Below are 19930 nucleotides of genomic sequence, written 5' to 3'. Positions count from 1 at the left end.
AGGGTCGCACCCAAAGAGTCGTGGTAGATGGGTCGGTCTCGACCTGGAAGGGTGTGGGCAGTGGGGTCCCGCAGGGTTTGGTCCTTGGACCGATACTCTTTAATGTCTTCATCAGCGACTTGGACGTGGGAGTGAAATGTACTCTGTCCAAGTTTGCAGATGACACAAAGCTATGGGGAAGAAGTGGACACGCCGGAGGGCAGGGAACAGCTGCAGGCAGACCTGGATAGGCTGGACAAGTGGGCAGAAAACAACAGGATACAGTTCAACAAGGAGAAATGCAAAGTGCTGCACCTAGGGAGGAAAAATGTCCAGCACACCTACAGCCTAGGGAATGACCTGCTGGGTGGCAGAGAGGTGGAAAGGGATCTTGGAGTCCTAGTGGACTCCAAGATGAACATGAGCCGGCAGTGTGACGAAGCCATCAGAAAAGCCAATGGCACTTTATCGTGCATCAGCAGATGCATGACAAATAGGTCCAGGGAGGTGATACTTCCCCTCTATAGGGTGTTGGTCAGACCGCAGTTGGAGTACTGTGTGCAATTCTGGGCGCCACACTTCAAGAAGGATGCGGATAACCTGGAGAGGGTCCAGAGAAGGGCAACTCGTATGGTCAAGGGCCTGCAGACCAAGCCCTACGAGGAGAGACTAGAGAAACTGGACCTTTTCAGCCTCTGCAAGAGAAGGTTGAGAGGCGACCTTGTGGCTGCCTATAAGTTCATCATGGGGGCACAGAAGGGAATTGGTGAGGATTTATTCACCAAGGCGCCCCCGGGGGTTACAAGAAACAATGGCCACAAGCTAGCAGAGAGCAGATTTAGACTGAACATTAGGAAGAACGTCTTCACAGTTCGAGTGGCCAAGGTCTGGAACGGGCTCCCAAGGGAGGTGGTGCTCTCCCCTACCCTGGGGGTCTTCAAGAGGAGGTTAGACGAGTATCTAGCTGGGGTCATCTAGACCCAGCACTATTTCCTGCTTATGCAGGGGGTCGGACTTGATGATCTATTGAGGTCCCTTCCGACCCTAACATCTACGAATCTATGAATGGTGGGCATATTCTCAACCTCACCCTGGTCATCCTGCATCAAGTTATGCAGGGCAGTCCCTTTGGTTTGGTGAAAAAACAATGCAACTAGTCATTAAGCAGATTGGCTTTTGCTTGGGTGTAGTTGTCAGCTGCCCCATTTGGTTTAGTAGGGATCCAATGTTGCCCTTGTTTTTCTTCCGACTCCCCAAGTATCTGAAGAAGGACTTTTTATTGTCTTTAATTTGTGTAGCCAATTGGAGTTCAGTTGCAGCCTTGGCTTTCCTAGTCTGCTCCCTACCGATCCTGACCAGTGCAGCATATTCCTGCTTAGTGGCATTCCCTGTCTTTCATCCTTTATAAGCCTCTATTTTTAGATGTAGGCAGGGGAAATGCACGTGCAGCCCCTGAGCATGGCGGTGCAACCCCTGCAAAAAGGCACTACCAACAGTGTCAGTGGTGTCTGCGGGAGCACCCTGCTCACTGCCACTGTGCTCCCACTGCACTCCCACCACCACCAGCACAACCATGTCCCAGCAGCCACCAGGGGCACACACCATTCATGGATGTAGAAGGTCTATGAGTTCCCTAAGCCAAGGTGGTTGCTGAGCCCTTTTACCACCTTTTCTATGGGTTGGGATGGACTCTCCTTGAATTTGTAGGATCGCTTCCTTTAGAAGCAACCACTCATCCTGAACTCTCCTCCCTGTCATGTCATGGCTTCTCAGGGCCTTGACAACAAGCCTCCTGAGCTTATGAAAGTTGGCTTTCCTAAAGTTGAGAACTTTTGCATTGCTGACTGACTTGCCAGCTTTGTGTGAATAGCTAACGTGATCAATTCATGGTCACTGTCTCCCAGCTTCCCTTCTATTCATAGTTTGCTGACTAGACCATCCCCTTCGGCCAGTACCAGGTCCAGCAGCACTTTATCTCTAGTTGGCCCCTAAACTTTTTGAGACAGATAGAGCTCATCCACATATGTGAGGAATCTCTGTGACCTATTGGATTTGGCTGAGTGCTCCTCCCAAGAGTTGTCCGGGTAGTTGAAGTCTCCCATTACAACCATGCACTGAGAGCATGCAGCCTCTGCCAGTTCCCTAGCGATTTCATCATCAAGCTCTTGTTCTTGATTTGGAGGTCTATAGTAGACTTCTACCATTGTATCCCTTTCACCATGTTCCCCTTGTATTCAGACCCAAAGGGTCTCCAGTTGTCACCCTTGGGTGCCAATCTCAGCTCTCTCCTTCACGTGGAGAGCTACACCCCTGCCCCCTTTCTAGCACAATCTCTCCTGTACAGGATATAGCTATCTATACCCATAGTCTGGTCACAGGAGTCGTCCCACCAGGTCTCTGTTATTCCAATGTGATCGTAGTCATTTCCATTTGGGAGGAGGACCAGTTCCTCCTGTTTATTCCCCAGGCTCCTGGTATTAGTATATAGACAAGTAAGTGTGCTCTTGGAGGCCACAGCCTGGGGAGGGGCAGCGCTGGGGAGGGTAACTGAGCCGGGCTGAGTTCCCTTCCCCAGCCCCATTGCAACCCTGGTTCTCCTGTCTCCCACTACCTGGCTGGCTGCTTTGAAACTCGAAACATTTCAAAACTTTTGGAACATTTCAACTGCCCTCGTTTTGTTTTGAGGCTGTTTTGAAGCCCTTTGTTTCATTTTGATTTCAATGTTTCCAGCTTGAAATTAATCAAAACAGTGTCAACACAAAACAGCTGGCAAAATTTCACACAACCCTAAAGGCTACCATGACAGAAATTAGGGCTGTGCAAAACAGCACTGTCCCGTTTCACCTTGAGTTTTGACAGTTTGATGGAACAGTGTTTTGTATTGAATTTCATTTCGAGTCGAAACAGCTGTTACATTCCGTTCCATTCTGTGGAAACAGAAAGGCTGTTTCAACACTGTTTTGAGTTTCACTGGGGATGGGAAGTCAGCCCCAGATCATGCCAGGGGCGGAAGGTAGCCCAGCTAGGCTACTTTCCTGTGCCCTGCACTACATTGCGCCAGGGGCAGAAGGCAGTCCAGCTGGGCTGCTTTCCCATCCCCTGTGCTACATCATGCCTCCTGTCCCTGGTGCAATGTAGTGCAGGGGAATGGAAAGCAGCCCAGCTGGGCTGCCTTCCACCCCTGACACGATGCAGCACGGGGGACCAGGAAGCAGGAGAGCTGGGCTGCCTCCAGCCCCTGGCATGATGTATCGCAGGGGACCAGGAAGCAGGAGAGCTGGGCTGCCTCCAGCCCCTGGCATGATGTATCGCAGGGGACCAGGAAGCAGGAGAGCTGGGCTGCCTTCCACCCCTGGTGCGATGTAGCGCAGGGGAATGGAAAGCAGCCCAGCTGGGCTGCCTCCCAGTGCCAGCCGAATCTTGTGCTGGGGATGGGAAGTCAGCCCAGCTGGACTGGCTATGGTCGAGACGTTTGCCTATGGTCTCTGCAGCCCTGTGTCCAGAAGGCATGTCACCAGAGCAGTGGGGAGGTGAGAAGTGGCAAGGAGGTTCTCTGGAGGCTCCTCCACTCCCTGCTGCACTACGTCATGGCAAGACTTATAGCAAGACTAAAGCCCTTGACTTCAGAAGGGCCAACTTGAATGAGCTTCGGAGATTAGTGGGGGAGGCACTGAGGGGCCAGAAGGTAGAAGAGATGGGAGTCCATGAGGGATGGTCGTACCTTAAGGGGGCGATCCTCCAGGCCCAAAGGGTAACAGTCCCTGAGAGAAGCAAGGTGGGTAAGAGTGCTCAGAAACCCCCACGGCTCAGCAAGGGCATACAGGAATGCCTGAGGACTAAAAGGGTGGCATACAACCAGTGGAAGGGAGGGGCTATCACCAAGGAGGAGTACTCCTCCTCAGCCCGGGAGTGAAGGAGGGCTATTAGGAAGGCCAAGGCAGAGATGGAACTCAGGCTAGCGTCCAGGATTAAGGACAACAAAAAGTCCTTTTTCAAGTACATTGGGAACAAGAAGAGGGCACCAGGCAATGTAGGGCCCCTGCAAGACTCAAATAGTAACCTTGTGGCTATGCCAGATGAGAGAGCCAATATTTATAATAGTTTCTTTGCCTCTGTTTTCTTGAACAGGAACCGGGACATCCCTGCTGCCAGAGGTAGGGACAATCTTGGGGATAGCTCTGACAGGCCTTGGGTCAGCACAGAGGTAGTTAAGGATCTTCTGGAAGGCCTGGACATTTTTAAATCTGCAGGTCCAGATGCCCTCCACCCAAGGGTGTTGAGGGAGCTGGCAGGGGTAATCACAGAGCCCTTGGCCCGGCTGTACGAGCATTCGTGGTCATCTGGCCAGGTGCTGGGCGATTGGAAACTAGCTGATGTGGTCCCCATTTTAAAGAAAGGGAGGAAGGAGGTCCCAAGTAACTATAGACCTGTAAGCCTCACCTCGATGCTTGGGAAAATCTTGGAGAAAATCATCAAGGAGCACATCTGTGGGGGGCCAGCAGGGGAGATCATGCTCAGGGGCAATCAGTATGGGTTCATCAAAGGCAGGTCCTGCCTGATCAGCCTGATTGCCTTTTATGACCAAATAACTAAATCCTTGGATGATGGTGTTGCTGTGGATGTAGTCTTTCTAGACTTTAAGAAGGCCTTTGACACTGTCTCTCACCCCATTCTCATTATAGATTCATAGATGTTAGGGTCGGAAGGGACCTCAATAGATCATCGAGTCTGACCCCCTGCATAAGCAGGAAATAGTGCTGGGTCTAGATGACCCCAGCTAGATACTCATCTAACCTCCTCTTGAAGACCCCCAGGGTAGGGGAGAGCACCACCTCCCTTGGAAGCCCGTTCCAGACCTTGGCCACTCGAACTGTGAAGAAGTTCTTCCTAATGTCCAGTCTAAATCTACTCTCTGCTAGCTTGTGGCCATTGTAGTAGGGGAGACCCACACTCCTCCTCCCCAAATAGCTTGCGGCTATTTGGGGAGGAGAAGGCCTCATTGGGGCACACTACTGTGCAAAGCCCTAGTGCCAGCGGGGGCTGCTACGACAGGGGGTGATCAGACTCCAGCACCACGGGGCACAGTGCCAGGAGGCACAGAGACAGGGGGCAGATCCCAGTGCCAAGAGGCACAGCAACAGGGAGTGAGTCAACCCAATGCCCTAGGGTGCAGGTCAACAGTTACAGAACATCTGCAAGGTGTGGGCCACCGTGTAGGAGAGGTCTGGAGCGGTGGGTAGAGACCCCTAGTGTTGGCATCTCGCCTGAGTAACACCATAATTATTGTTCCATCAAGGCGTGGCAGAAGAGATAGGTGGGTGGGTACAGTTGGTTAGGCCTATGTTACACAGGCCTGGAGATGGACCCCTGTCACAACTGGTTATCTGTGAAGCCCCCAGGATTCACCATGGTTAAGGTACAGCTCCAAAGATGAGCCAACTCGCTGGAAAACCCAGGGCTGCTTTATGCACCCATGCTCTCTGCTTGCAGGGATCACTAGTGTCTGTGAACTGGTAAATGGCCCTTGCAACCCTGATCTCCTTGTTCAGGAGCAGCTGCTAGAGCTGAATAGGAGCTTTAGCATTAGGTGTTGAATCAAACTCTCATGTGTGTCTTCTCCAGGCCTACAACTTCATGCCAAGGATTAACAAAACCAAGAAGTTGTCCATCCTGATTTCTGTGATGGTGATACTCTTGGCCATTATCTTCATTGGAGCCACTCTAATTGAAGTCCAGATCACTCAGGAATACACTGAAGGGTAAGCAGAGTACTCAGAGGACAGCTGATGACCCTTGTCCGATCTGTGTGACATGCCCAACACAGACCATTTATTACCATGGTGTTCACAACTGGGAAATGTTCTTGGGCTCTACCTAATGTCCCAGAAGGGCACTGCTAAGGTCAAGGCATTAGAAAAGAGAATATAGAGTCAAGGGTATAGGTTGTAGCCATGTTGGTCTAAGGACACAGGTAGACAAGGTTCTTTGGGTAAATCTGATATCTTTTATTAGACCAACTCAAATACTTGGAAAAATTCTTCTTTGCAAATACCCTTTGTCAGGCTGAGGAAGCATCTGCAGTTAGTATGCAGATTGCATTGGAAGAGGAAAACTCAAACAGCTTAATGTGGAATCTGTTTTCCATCTCGGTGGTGCAGCAATGGAGAACTAGAGGCATATTGCTACAGAGCCACAGGAATGAGCTGTGCTCTGGACTTGGCACTGAAGGTCACCCCATCAACTCAGCTTCTAGTGTGTATTGGACCTCTCAGGCTGGGGAGCCAAAGGGGGAGGCCAGCCACATCACTACCTTGTATGCTTTTCATTACAGAAGGTGGCATGTCTAACCCTGCCAGCCCAATGCACCACTGAGGCTTAGGATGGATTTTTGACCATCTTCATTATCTGTGTATTTCAAGGCAGGTGTTCCAGTTCCATTCTCCTGAATATAGAATGGGATATTTATCCCCTAAGCAATGAAATTTCCTGAACTTCAGCCACAAGCTTTTGAGTGAAAAAATCTGTCATCAAAGGCACCATCAAGGCTGGTAAACCACATAATTGGCTGGACTTGCCAGAATTCCTACCTTTGAAAATCTTAGCTGCAGAGCTGGTATTTCAGGTAGGAGAGATCCCACTGAAAACCTTTCACTGTATGCAATGTTTTCCCTCAGATCATTCAAAGCACCAGCAGCACAAGCAATGGGGAGGTGATTCAGCAGATGGGGATGTTGAGCAGCCAGGAAATGGTGGCTGCCTTTCACATCCAAGGCAACAAAACCTCTTCAACTCTTGTGTATGACTACAAACACATGAGTCCAGGGATAGTCCAGACTCCACTCAAACAGCAAATGAATCTGAAAGCTGGGGGTGATAAATCCTTACAGCACTGATGTGCGTGACCTTAAATTTGCTAGGGTTTGAGTTTTAAACACAACTAGGATTTGAAGACCTCAGAGTCCATATATAATATTGTGATTTTCAAAGCAGGTTTTGGAGAAGCACCTTCTGTTTTCACTTTAGCAATCTCTGCTTGGTCCGAGGGATTTCAGTCAAGAGCAGATCCAGGATTAAGATACTTCTGTTTGACTATTCCCTTTTCTGCTCCCACTACATTTTAGGACCAACCCTGTTCCGCTTTTTGCATCCTGAGGTGTAGAAGCACACCCTCGCTATCTGCTAAATTTGTTTAATTAATTTAGTTCCCTGTACACACCATAGCTGCAGGAACTCACTCTAAAGTGAGTACACAAACTAAAAATACAGTAGTTACAAATCTACGAACACTAACAAATGTGTTGACAGTAATTACAAGATGAACTCTAAATAAGGCACTGTCAACCACATAACTCAATACACACAAGTCTCCAGCTGTTCTCCCTGGCACATCGTAATCAGGGCTTGGAACAACGCATTCTGGATTTGCTGCTTTGCTGTTCATTTATATACCAAATATTTGAGTGTTCTGGGGTTTGTACAGTAAATCTCACTCTGCATTGCCTTCCAGAGTCTTATTGGATTTTGTGTCCTGGACAGGAAGAAGTGTTTTGTTGTGAAGATGGAGAAGGTTGCAGTGCCCAGCCTGACTGAAGTTGCCCAGAGAATCGAGAACTTCAACACACAGGTGAGAGGAGCAACACCAGAGGATTCAGGGTGTCTCGCTGAGTGGTTTCTCAATGTTGCTTCGCTGTTCCCAGAACGCGCTGTCTTGCCTGTTTTACACGAGGACAACAGCTTGTCCTACAGTTTCCTTGAGGGGCCGATGACAGATTGCACAGTTCTGGGAAAGCCCCTGAACAGTCTGTGTAGCGATATCCCATCTACCTGAGTGAGGTAGGAGCCATGGTTATGTTTATTGCATCGAATGGTGGCACCAGCTGGTGAGATCTGTGGGGCAGGGGCAGTACGACACATTCTGAGCTCAGGATAAACTCATGGGGCTGATACACATCTTGCAATCTCAGGGGAAAACTCACAGGGAAAAAGGCCAAAGCACTTATGGAGGAGGGTTCATAGGATCCCTATACTATCTACTACAGTGACTGGCAACTTTTTAAGGTGGTGGGCTAGAACAACCCAGCTCAGGCTGGAGGCAGGCCAGCATTAGGTCTGCACGAAGTGGCTAGTATTCGCTTTGGATTTGGCTGATTCAGGGGACAGTGATTTGATCCGGTGGTTCGAATCACTGTCCTGAATTGATTTGGCTGAATCTGATTCAGAGATTTGGCTGCTAAATCGGCCAAATCTCTGAATCACGCAGGCCCCAGCTCCCAGCTTTTTGAAAAAAAAAAAAAAAAAGCCCACACTCACTGGCTCCTACCAGGCAGGGGGTGATCCCTGCTGCCCCCACTGCCCCATGCCACATGAGGGGGTTCTGCCATAAGCCCCCCAACTCCTGTCTGCTCTCCCAGCCTCCCCCCATGGGTGCCCCACTCAACCCCATATCACAGCCCTTTAAAAAAAAAAAAAAAAAGCCCCCACTCACTGGCTGCTGCCAGGTGGGGGAGGCGATCCCCACTGCCCCATGCTGCATGGGGGGTCTCTGCCACAAGCCCCCAGAGGCTGTTGCAGGAGCTGGTGTTCAGGGGGTGTTTTTGTTTTTTAAAAAAAGCTGAGGTGGGCAGGGCAGCCATGGGGGGGCTGGGAGCTCATGACAGATCCTCCCATGCAGCATGGGGCAATGCGGGGCAGTGGGGATTGCCGCCCCCACTTGGCAGCAACTGGTGAGTGGGGGGCTTTTTTTAAAAACATCCAGGAGCTGGGGTTGGGCGGGGCAGCCATGGGGAGGCTAGGAGAGTGGCGGGGGGGTGGGGGAGCTGGGGTAGTAGGCAGGGGATGGGGCCTGGCAGAGGTCCCGCCATGGTCCCCTCCTCCAGCCCCCTCCCTCCTCCCCCCCCGCACTTACCAACATGGAGTCCAGGTCCAGCTCCCTGTTGCAGCAAGCGGGGACTGCCAGAATCGCCAAAGCTCTCTGAATCTTTTCAGAATCAATTCAGAGAGCTTCAAATCAATTCAGACCTTTTTAACTGGTCTCCTGATTCAATCTGAAATTGGAGATTCAGTCTCCAAATTGAGCTGAATCACCTCTGAATTGAATCAGTACCTGAAGCTTTGCACAGCCCTAACCAGCATCTCTGACCCCAGTCACTGCCAATGCTGCTTCCACTCCCCACCAGTGCCTGGCTGCAGAGTTGACAAAGCTCCATGCCACCAAAGTCCTCTTGCTCCATGCACTGGATCTAATGACCCCATGGGCCAACTCCAGCATGCAAGCCATTTGTTACTGATTCTTGTTCTACCCCTTTGCTGTCCCCCCAGCCTCACCATCAGCCTCCAGCTGTGAGGATGTACACAGCATCCTCTGGAGGTAAGGTTTCATAGGGGCATTTGCCATAAAAGCTACTATTAAACTTTCCATTTTGGAGTGCAGAGAACAAGTTTTAGTGAAAGATGCCATTTATACACCTGTGGTCTGGGAGCAAATCAGTTTTGCACACAGGAGCCTAAAAGCTTGACGTCTGCTACTGCATGAGTGACATCACTCTCAAGCTTCCAGCTTACTGTTTAGTTTCACTTTAACAGTGAGTTGCAATTTTAAATAAGGCACAAATTTCATAAGCCAGGCTGAGAGGCATTCACTTCCAAGAGCTCTCGAGGAAAGCCTTGTATAGAGCTGGCTCTGACTCTGAAAGACAGAGAGCCCAGGTTAGGAAACCTAGTGATTGGCTATAAAAGGTGAAGATGCAGCCAGAAACCTGGTGCCATGGACTGCAGTGGGCAAATGTGTCTCATCTAAGCATGGTAATTTTTGTAGTTCACACTTACAAGTATTTCATCCCATTTCCTGCTCAATCTATACTCCAGTTTAATGCAGAATTAATTAGAGTCAAATCCTGCCCTCATACTCCAGTTGAAATCACTAGATCTGATTCTATTTTCTTATTTCATAAAGTACCTCCACTGACATCTACAGAGAAATGGGGGTTAGCTTAGCATGAGGTGATTTAAGTCCGACCTGTGAGTAGAATTTGGCTTTAAGTTCCTAGGTTTGCCTTATCCAAACAACTTTCCCCAGGGAACCCAGCATACTGCTGCCCTGTTGGCCCAAACTGTGCAGAAAACTGTTTCTAGCTAAACATCAACTGTATAACTGGGAGCTCGACCTGCCTATTTGTAAGCTCACATAGCCCCATTGCTGCAATGCATCACAGCCCCTAATGCATTTGCTGTCACCACAGCTCTCCAGTAGGTAAGGTTTAGCATCCTTTTACAGATTGGAAACAGAAATTAAGAATATAATTCTTTTGTTTTGTAGTCATCTAAATGGCCATTTTTTATACTTGTACATCCAGGGGGCTTCTGTTTCTAGGCACACAGCTGGCAGGTGGGGAGGAAGAAGGGGTAGAAATGGGGGAGCTGGAGTGGGCTTAAACCTGGAGCTTTCTGACTTCCTCACACAGCGCTCTAATCAGCTCAGCACAAGTGTCTGGTGTGCCTTCTGAAACTCATCCTGTGGGCAATCACAAGAAGGAGCTATATAGGAAATACAGGGTACAAGGGCAAGCCAAAGGGTGTTGGTTTCATAAGGTAGCTGCTAGCATGGAAAGGGAGGGGTGGGGGGAAGGGTAGCTGGGCCCCTTGCTCTCAATGAGGCAGAAGCCAAAGCCTGCACTGCCCTCCAATTTTTTTCAAGAATTACATTATTGGCTGAGCTTCAAAAGGATCACTAGAGCAAGGAGTAAGTAATGCCTGACCTGTCATGTGGCGTTTGGAGTCCTGTGCTGGGAAACAAAAGAAGCTCTGGTTTAAGTCCTCTGTGGGTGAGGGGGACCAGGGTCTCTGGACTCCTAGGTGAGTGCCTTAGCCACTGAACTATAGGAGCAGAAGAGGAACGCACATGTGTAGCTCTTCTCCTTTCTGTTCCTGAGGCTGTCTGGTATTCACAGGTTCTGGACAACTCCATTTTCAGGTGTCTAAGTCCACTACATGTCCACAAAGGGCACCAAGGTCTATGGCATCTACTGTGCATGCTTAGTTGGCGGGACTATGTCGTTATCCAGGCGTGCAAGGCTACACGTTGAACAATGGAATACCTCTGAACATGGAAGTAACAAAAATTCCCTCTACACATCTAAAAAATGGCCACTTGTATGACCAGGAAAGAAAAGACTGCCATGCTAGGTGACTAGTCCAAGGCCAAGTAGAAGGTCAGCCAGAGCCAGACAAAGTCCTTTGGGTAAATCTGATATCTTTTCTTAGACCAACTCAAATAGTTGGAAAAAATCTTCTTTGCAAGCTTTCAGGCACAAATACCCTTTATCAGGCTGAGGAAAGCCAGAGTCAGAAGCACCTGGCTTATAAGCCAGGGCCTTAACCAGTCTTCCCTTGTTCCACACCTCAGTCACCTGATCTTCAAGGCATGTTTAGGGCCATGTAAATGTTGGTGTCAAAGCAGTACCCAGCCAGAACAAAGGCCCTCCTAAAAATTCCTGGCCAAATTCTCCTCGCGCAGACTTCAAGTGATACTTCATGAGCCTTACAAATTGTTGACTTCATGGGATCAGCCCACTGCAAAAGGATAAAAGCAGCTTTCTTTCCTGATCTTCACCTCTTCCATGGGAGAGGGTAATTAGGATATTTTGAGGCCAAAGGCTGCTTTTATGGGTTTTTTTTTTTTTTTCAAGTAAACCCTGCTTTAACAGCTACATTCATCATGGAGATAGATAGTTAGTGCTGATTCCTACAAGCCTGCTGTTCTTTTAGTAGTGATCTTTCTATGGGAGTGTCAACACTGGTTAAGAGTGAAGACACACAACATAATTATTGTGGACTAAATCTGCTTTACTCTGTAGTAAAATGCAATGGACACACAACACACAGTCTCTCACCAGTGTAAGTTGTTTCACCTCTACATGAAGTTAACTTTGGAAAGCAAGGAGCAGATCAGTGGATGCATCTACATGAGATGCTTGCTGTGGAGATGCCTTATTAGCTCCACAGTAAAAGTCTCTGTGACTATGCATAAGCCCCTGTTAGGGTGCACAAAACTAATAAACTCTGGAGCAGGCTAGTACTTGTAAATACTAGCCTGCTCCAGAGTTTTTTGGTGCGACCCAGTACATGTGTAGACGCTGCCAGTTGACTGGGGCATGAGGGTGCTTCAGCATGGGGGCTGCCTCCCAGCTAGCCTCATACTGAAATACCCTCATGCCCCAGCCAGCCCCTCACAGCACACTGAGCCCTGGGCTGCTGCCAACCAGGGCTGCTCTGACAGGGCTCAATGTGCTGCACATGAATAAGCTGTAGAGTTTTCTGCTCCTGGGCATGTATTCAAACACCATGCCAGGGAGCAAAAAACTCTAGAGTTTATTTGTGTGCATTAACTGCACATGTAGACATGCTCAGTGTGTACCATTATACCAGCATGCTAGTGTAACAAACCCCTGCAGTGTCAGGCGCAATCACAATAGCCAATGAGGGATTTACTTTATATTGAGTATTCTAGGGGTTAGAGTCAGGCCTCTGGGAGTGGCTTGGTTGCGGGCATCTTGGTTGTTGATGAAAAAGCCTTCCTAGCTCCCTTGTAGGGCCAGGGTCTTTGTTCCATGTGCACGTAGAGGGTTTCATCTGACTATAGCGCACTACTAATGTTTGTCCGCTGGTCCTGTTCGCTAGCTCATATAGCAACTCTGACAATTTCTTGATGACTGTATAGGGGCCATTAAACTTCTTGTAGAGCTTCCAGCACTGACCCTGCCTCCTCATTTGGCTCCATACCCACACCAGCTCCTCTGGCTTGTACACCTGTCCAGTCACCCTAAGGTCATAGTGCTCTTTTTACCTTTGTGTAGCTGTAGCCTGATGTGTCTTGACAGCGTGGCTAACTGAGCTGAGGTATCCTGCCACTTTTGTAATGTATTCAGAAGGATGCTGAATTCTTCCAATACATTTGTCCCAGAAACAACATCAACAGGCAGACAAATCTCCCACCCAAACACCACCATGTATGGTGTGTACCCTATGGATGACTGCACATTGCTCCGGTAGGTCATCATGACATATGGGAGTAACTCATCCCAGGTCATATATGTGATGGAGTAGTTGTGATTCAAAATTTCTCCCTAGTCAGTGTGGAGGGATCAAGGTGTACCATGGTAGCACACAAATCTCTCAATGAAAATTTTCACCACTGTCTGGACCTCCTGATCAGGGAGAGGATAGGCTTCAGCCCACTTGGAGAAATAGTCAGCCACTACTAAGATATACTTGTTTCCACTTGGTGTAGTGGGAAAGGGGCCCAGGATATCCATGGCTATTCTCTCCAGGGGTCATTTAGCCTGCGTGAAAACCATGGGGGCCCTGGGGTTAATCCTTGTCCCTTTGCGCATGCCACACACCTCACACAATCTGCACCAGTCCACTACAAATTGCCTTCAGCCTAACCAGAAATACTGGGCCTGGACTTTACAAGAGACCTTCTCTATGCCCAAATGTCCTCTGGTATTGGAAGCATGCAGGGCTTGCAGGATTGTTGGTATCTCCTGCTCTGGTACCACTAGTTGGATGCACTTAGGTCTTTGGGCAGACCCAGGAAGCTTTCACACTGGGACTCCTTGCCTAATGCTTAGTTCGGGCCACACTTCCTGGTATTGCTTTAAGTGAGGATGATGTTACCCTTCTTCAGGAAAATCCCCGCGAGTGAGCTTCTTCCACCATGTCAGTTTTTTGATGTCAGCATCTTTCTGTTGTTTTTCCTACCAATCTGTCAGCCTGCTGACTTCCCTCACATCTGGGGCTGGTTCACTCCTAGCTGTCCCGAAGGGTGCAAGTGGTTCTAGCTCCACTGTGGCAGCTCCAGGGTTGCCTTCCATTGTGATGGGTCCGCAGAAAAAAACATTGGCATTTTGTGGTTGCCCCTTGTGGTGATGTCCTGCCTGGTGGTTGAATGCTTCTGACTGCTCCTGTGCTTCACTCTTGTTTCTCCGAGGATGATCACCTTGTTGTGGTGGAGAGGCTTGTGTGTTCCAGTGACCCTGAGCAATGCCGTCTGGAGCTCACGCTCCTGGTAGGGCCACCCATGGAGGTAAGGTTGAGGGACAGGTTCCACCAAAGATGATCCAAGAAGTCCTCAACAGCAGAGCAGGCAGAGAGAGGCTGTGGACCCAATGGCTGTGAACCCTATTAACTCAAGAACAAAAGAAGCCAAGAGCGAAGCAGCCCACCATATACAGACTTTCTGTAATTGGGACTGTTGCTATCAAACATTAAACTTTTTATTTTTGGGTATGTGCAAGTGGAGTTGTTAATCCAATTAAATCACTTGCTTATATACTGTCCGGATATGTTGTGTGTTGGTTCCTAGGTCACAGCTGATCTTCTAATTAAGGCCTTGTTTAGCACATCTGCCCTATCTTGCCTGCCAAAACTTGTTGTAAAAGAAAAAGGAGAGAGACTTGCTGTTCTAAATTGCTGTTGACCTTTGGACTGATTAGGATTTTTTTTCTCACACCCTGCTCCATTTTTTGGCTATGCAGCAATACCAAGGTTTCTGGCTGTCTACCTCTGTTTCTATTCCCGTACTATTATCCTTAATATTTATTTTTGTGGGTTGCAGGACTGTGGGTCTCCGGTTCTTCACTGGGACCCCAGGTCCTACAACACCACCACTCATGATTAGTTGATTTGCTTGCTTTTCAGGTTCCTGAATTGAAGCAACCATCAATCTGCTGGGTCCGACCAATCGTGTCGTCTTCTTTCTGTGTCTAGGTAAGTATAGAGACTCCTCTGAGCCTCAAAAGGAGAGAGTTTCTTACTCTCCTCCTTTACACCTCCTGGGGCATTGTCCCTACCTTACTCCCATCTGTGCTCCAACCGACTCTCTCCCTTGTATCTCTCTTCCTCCTGCAGTTGTCGCTGGGTGTGATTTTAAACCATTCTCCATTCTGCGCCCAGCCAATTGGAACTTACAGGAAGTCACAAATATCAGCATCTTTCATCTTCCCGCATCTTGTTTTCTCTCCTCTCGTTCATCGTAAGGTAAGGATTTGTGCTCGTAGCAACCTCTCCAGCACTCCCCACAATCTTCGGGGCCCTTCTCCCAAGTCTCTGGAACATCTTCAGAGTGAGCAGCATGATCGTTGCTGCCACAGTATGTCAAATCAGAGTTGTACACTATTGGATAACTCCAAACAGTACTAAACGCAGCACAGACCTAGAGCAGGCACAATATTCTACAACCAAACTCCATATTTTTCTTGAATAAAGAAAATCTATTGGCCAAAAATAATATAAAACAACCCTGGGATTGGATTTCCCCAGTCACTCTGAGATGTTTCTCTCTCTCTCTTTCTCTTTCTCTCTGGCTGTGTGAAGAAATAAAAGAGGAAGCCTGGGTGGAAGATGGGGCTGTGGGGACAGTGAGACTCACCCCAAGAGATGCAGAGGTTAGGACTCTGGCCAGGATGGTGCCACATCATTTTCAAAGCTGGTGCTCCCTCTGGATTGGAGGAGAGAGACCACAGTTGGTGATTTCAGGCCCTGGGAAGGGGCAGTGAACGGAGAACTCTGGCAGACCAGGAGGCGAAGCACTTCTGGGCTTTACTGGGTCCGGGACCAGAAGTTCTCCCCCGAGTGGAGAGGAGCATCCACAGCATCAAGTGGTGATCGAAGGATCATTAGACAACATCAGTGAGTGCAACAGTGGCATGCTGCAAAAGAAGACTGAAGGTTACAGACCTAGAGGGAGACAAGGGGCTATGGCCTGATTGTAATGAAGATTAAAGCCACTTACCTGCAGAGGCTTAGGGCTGCTAGCGTGCCTTGGAAGGTCCTGCGAAGCAGGAGAGGGACCCTAGGACTATTGCATTGGACTAAGGGCAGGCACACCAATGCAGAGGGTCACCAATTCAGAGGGTCAGCAAAGAGGGGACCCAGAGGCCCACCTGGGTATCACTCCAGGCAGGAACTTATTGGGGACTATGTTTTGTTGAGGGATTTTGTTTGGAATAAGCTTGAGTGGGCCTAGAGTAAGGCCTGTCTGTGGCTAGCCATCAAGGGCCTGTGGGCAAGAGACTGTGCAAGGATGAAAGTCTCCAGTCAAACCCTAACCAGCTGGGGGCCAGAGGTAGCTGGCTTCATCAAGTGGTGACAGCCCTGTATGGGTGGAACCAGGGCAAGCCTGATTTATCAGCCACATAACAACCTAATTCATTCACCAGCAGTGACTTTTCACTTCTTGTTTTTAACTGATGTGGTAAGGGCAGGGGTGTAAGGAAAGGAGGAGCCCCTTTAATATCTGGGGTGGAACACTTGGAAGGCAACTGTCAGCACGCTCCAGCTCCCAACAAGCGAAGCATCCCATGAAGTCATGGCAGGAAACTGTGGACAGCCACAGGGGACACCTTCCCGGTGGCACATACACACTGGACCCTACTGAAATACAGACCCAGACCATACCAGGTGACTACTCAACATGCTGTAGTGCTCTTTTCCAGTCAAATGACATTATCATTCCATATTAAGCTAGAGAGTCAACATTTGGCCTACAGCATGGCAGTCTACCCAACCATTCCCGAATTAGTATTTGTGTATTTGATTGTTCCAGCCTAACTGAAGTTTTTTGCACTTGTGCACAACAAAGTCCTTGACTACCACAGATTTGTAGCAGTACTTCCATCCTGGGATGCCAAACTCATGTTTTGTGATCTTCAGAGAGAGGCGTTTGAGAACTGTAAATATGTTATCGCCACAGTTAGGTCAAAATACTTTCATTTTGTTTCTTTTCACATCAGATTGTCTTTCTCCACTGTTTCTCCTTAGATGTCAGTGGATGTACTTTGGATTTTGCCAATATGAAAAAAGAATCAGATCTAGTGTTTTCACCTGGAATACAAGGGCAGGACTAGACTCTAATTAATTCTGCATTAAACTGGAGTGTAGATTGAACAGGAAATGGGATGAAATACTTGTAAGTGTGAATTACAACAAATACTGTACTTAGATGAGACACATTTGCCAACCACAGTCCATAGCACCAGGTTTCTGGCTGCATCTTCACCTTCTATAGCTAATCACTAGATTTCCTAGCCTGGGCTCTCTGTCTTCCTGAGGTAGAGCCAGCTTTGTACAAGGCTTTCCTTGAGAGCTCTTGGAAGAGAATATCTCTCAGCCTGCCTTAGGCAACTTGTGCCTGATTTAAAATTGCAGCTCACTGTTAAAGTGAAACTAAACAGTAAGCTGGGAGGTTGAAAGTGATGTCACTCATGCAATGGCAGAAGCCTCTAGAGTGTGAGACTGGATTGTTCCAAAGACCTCAGGTATGTAAATGGCATCTTTCACTAAAACTTGTTCTTTGCACTCCAAAATGGTAAGTTTATAGTAGTTTTTATGGCAAATGCCCCTATGAAACCTTACCTTCAGAGGATGCTGTGTACATCCTCACAGCTGGAGGCTGATGGTGCGGCTGGGGGGACAGCAAAGGGGTAGATTGGGGATCAGCAAACTGCATGCTGGATTTGGCCCATGGAGTCATCAGATCCAGTGCATAGGACCAGAGGACTTTGGTGGCATGGGGCTTTGCCTACCCTGCAGTCAAACACAGGGAGTGGAGTGGCAGCAGCACTGGCAGTGACTGGGTCAGTAGTGCTGGCCTGCCTCCAGCCTGTCTTTCCCAATCCCACATTTATTATGTTTGAAGAGGGGCATTGTTGATTGAAAAACTTAGGCTGTGACAAACGCAAGTCTCAGCCGGGTGAGGCATACTTCCTCGTGAATTTATACTAATAACATCACATGAAATTAGGGCTATCCAACTGGTGGCCCATGGGTTACATATGGCCCCCAACAGAATAGCATATGGTCTGTGGGCTCCTGTCAGGCCCACTATCTCTCCCCTCTCCCTCTACTGTTGTTCCTGCCACTGGATTCTCCAGGCTGGCCTTCCCTCCTCTGGCTTCTACTTCCTCCCCTGGGAGTGGGGCACCACAGCAGGAGGGGTGCCCATGCTGTACATGACAAAGGCAGGAGCTGGTTGTCTGCACTGCAGATGGGCAGCATGTGGGGCTGGGAGGGAAGGGGGATGCTGCTGGTGCAGTGGAGGTGAGCTAGGCTGCCCACATAGCCAGGGAAGGGGGGAAGGGAGCCTGGCAAGGGGTGCATTGGGCTGCCCTTGTGGTAGGAGAGAGCCGAAGGTGGGGTGGCCACGTGTGGCAAGTGGTCCTTGGCACTGTGGCTGGCACTCTGTGTGGCCCCTGGCTGCTCAGAAGCTGGATAGCCATGCCTGATCAGAAGTTAAACCATTTGAAAAACCCACCATGTGTTTTCTACTTGTGCTGTCTATTTACTTGTTGTATGTTTTTCTGCTTAGACAGTGGAAGCCGACAGACTATTTCACTTTTCTGTTTAGAATTAGTTTCATTGACAGGTTCTGGATACTGCAACATGAGCTGGAAAGGACTACTTGTTTAAAAACAGTTACTTCCATTTTAAGTAAATCAAAACCTGTCAACATTTCTACTAGTCTACTATTACAGTTTAAATGTTGACCTCCAAATCAGGTTAATAGGGTGTTTGGCAACAGCCTTTTATGCAAACTTTAGAAGGGGATATTTGTACTTTGAAAATATCATCCATCATTATTAATTTTAATTGCACAATAAAGTCAATTTTCTAGTAACTCAAGGGAGGCTGGGAAGACCTGTTCATCTTGACCCAGAAGAACTACATTTCCCAGACTGCTCTCTAGTCAACTCACGCTTCCCTTGTAATGATTCAGGATAGGTTAGGGACTACACTTCCCAGTGTGCTCCTCAGAGACATGCTCTGTGCGGAGATGTTCAAGGCCTGGCACTGGAGAGCTGCTCTGTTGTGGAGCTGAGCAAGGCATTAATCGAACACTAAAAAACAAAGACTTACTGCTCTGGATACCCCAGCAAAGGTTGGCAGAAGGGTTCCGGGAGGTAAGTTATAGCTCAGAAGAGGGGAGGCATGAGTTAGGAGCCTGTTTATACTGGGCTGGGTGGTGCCGGGTTCTGGCTGCTGGAAATGCTAGGGCGCTGGTGGAGACAGAATAGCCTGGCTGTGTGATAGGCAGAGCAAGGGCACATGGTGTCAGTGCCTTGGAAGTATATCGGAAGACCGGTCCCTCTGCATAGAAGCAGGTGCTGGATGGGGCACAAGCCGATTTTGCCCATGTCTGTGTGCCAAGTTGGACACAGAGTATTTGTCCTCTGTAAGTGTCAGAGGACAGTAATGATCTTCCCCATTACACAGGCAGGAGTTGTGTCGTGACTGAGCTCAGATGCTGTTTTGTGTATTACTTTCTCCACCATAGGGTACAATCAGCAGGACAGTTTCTTTCAATGTTGTCGTAATAACAGTTTACAATAGGTAAAGGTCCCATTTCAGACATATATAAAATATATATATACTGGACTTCTGGCTGACAAACCATTCATTCTGTCCATGTTACAGAGCTCTTAATAGCTACAATCCTGCCAAAGAATGTCTGTACTTCCCCCTTCCTTGGGGTGAACGCTGCACAGCTGATAAAACCAAATTAGTTGTAAAGCTCTAAAGTACGTTGTCTGGGAAAACAACTAGATTAGGGACCTCTGAGAGGGCACGTGGAATATTTTAGCTAAATTTTGCAAGTGCTTATTGCTGTCCTATTCAAACAGCTCTGGGATCTGTGAGCACCATACAGGAGAGGAAATATTTGGCAAGTGTAACGTATAGGCTAACTGTTTGCTGTGGCTCTAGTTTGCTGTTTGTTGTAAAGCAGCTAATCAAGCTGTGAGAGGGAAGCTGATAGCAAATTGGTTCCTCACTGCATTTTGCTCAGCCAAATTAACACTGGCTTTGTAGTTGACCTCAGCCTTGCAGCTGGACTTAAGGGTCACAGGAAAAAAAACCTAAAAAACAAAACCAACCTCTTTTTTAATTTTTTCTCAAA

At 48.4% G+C, this 19930-nt stretch overlaps 1 protein-coding gene and 2 long non-coding RNA genes across 4 annotated transcripts in view; 2 read left to right on the top strand and 1 right to left on the bottom strand.

The window, feature by feature from the left end:
- Positions 1-19930, bottom strand: part of LOC109283757 (uncharacterized) — a 49812-nt gene that overhangs the window by 28216 nt on the left and 1666 nt on the right. The window contains exon 2 of the long non-coding RNA XR_002091032.2: positions 15407-15686. This is a non-coding gene — a long non-coding RNA (uncharacterized LOC109283757). The remainder of the gene's footprint in view (positions 1-15406; positions 15687-19930) is intronic.
- LOC132246457 (uncharacterized) lies at positions 6257-15427 on the top strand. The gene is made up of 5 exons (XR_009457752.1): positions 6257-6601; positions 7516-7603; positions 14677-14745; positions 14887-15015; positions 15352-15427. It is a non-coding gene; the product is annotated as an uncharacterized LOC132246457 (long non-coding RNA).
- EI24 (EI24 autophagy associated transmembrane protein) overlaps positions 18792-19930 on the top strand; it is a 35632-nt gene continuing 34493 nt past the window's right edge. For both annotated transcript variants that reach the window (XM_059719592.1, XM_006267371.4), the window contains exon 1: positions 18792-18935. The gene's annotated coding sequence lies outside the window, so the exon portion shown is untranslated. The remainder of the gene's footprint in view (positions 18936-19930) is intronic.

Source organism: Alligator mississippiensis, chromosome 16 (assembly GCF_030867095.1).
Source record: "Alligator mississippiensis isolate rAllMis1 chromosome 16, rAllMis1, whole genome shotgun sequence".
NCBI classification, from domain to species: domain Eukaryota; kingdom Metazoa; phylum Chordata; order Crocodylia; family Alligatoridae; genus Alligator; species Alligator mississippiensis.
This window is presented reverse-complemented; position numbering and strand designations above follow the sequence as displayed.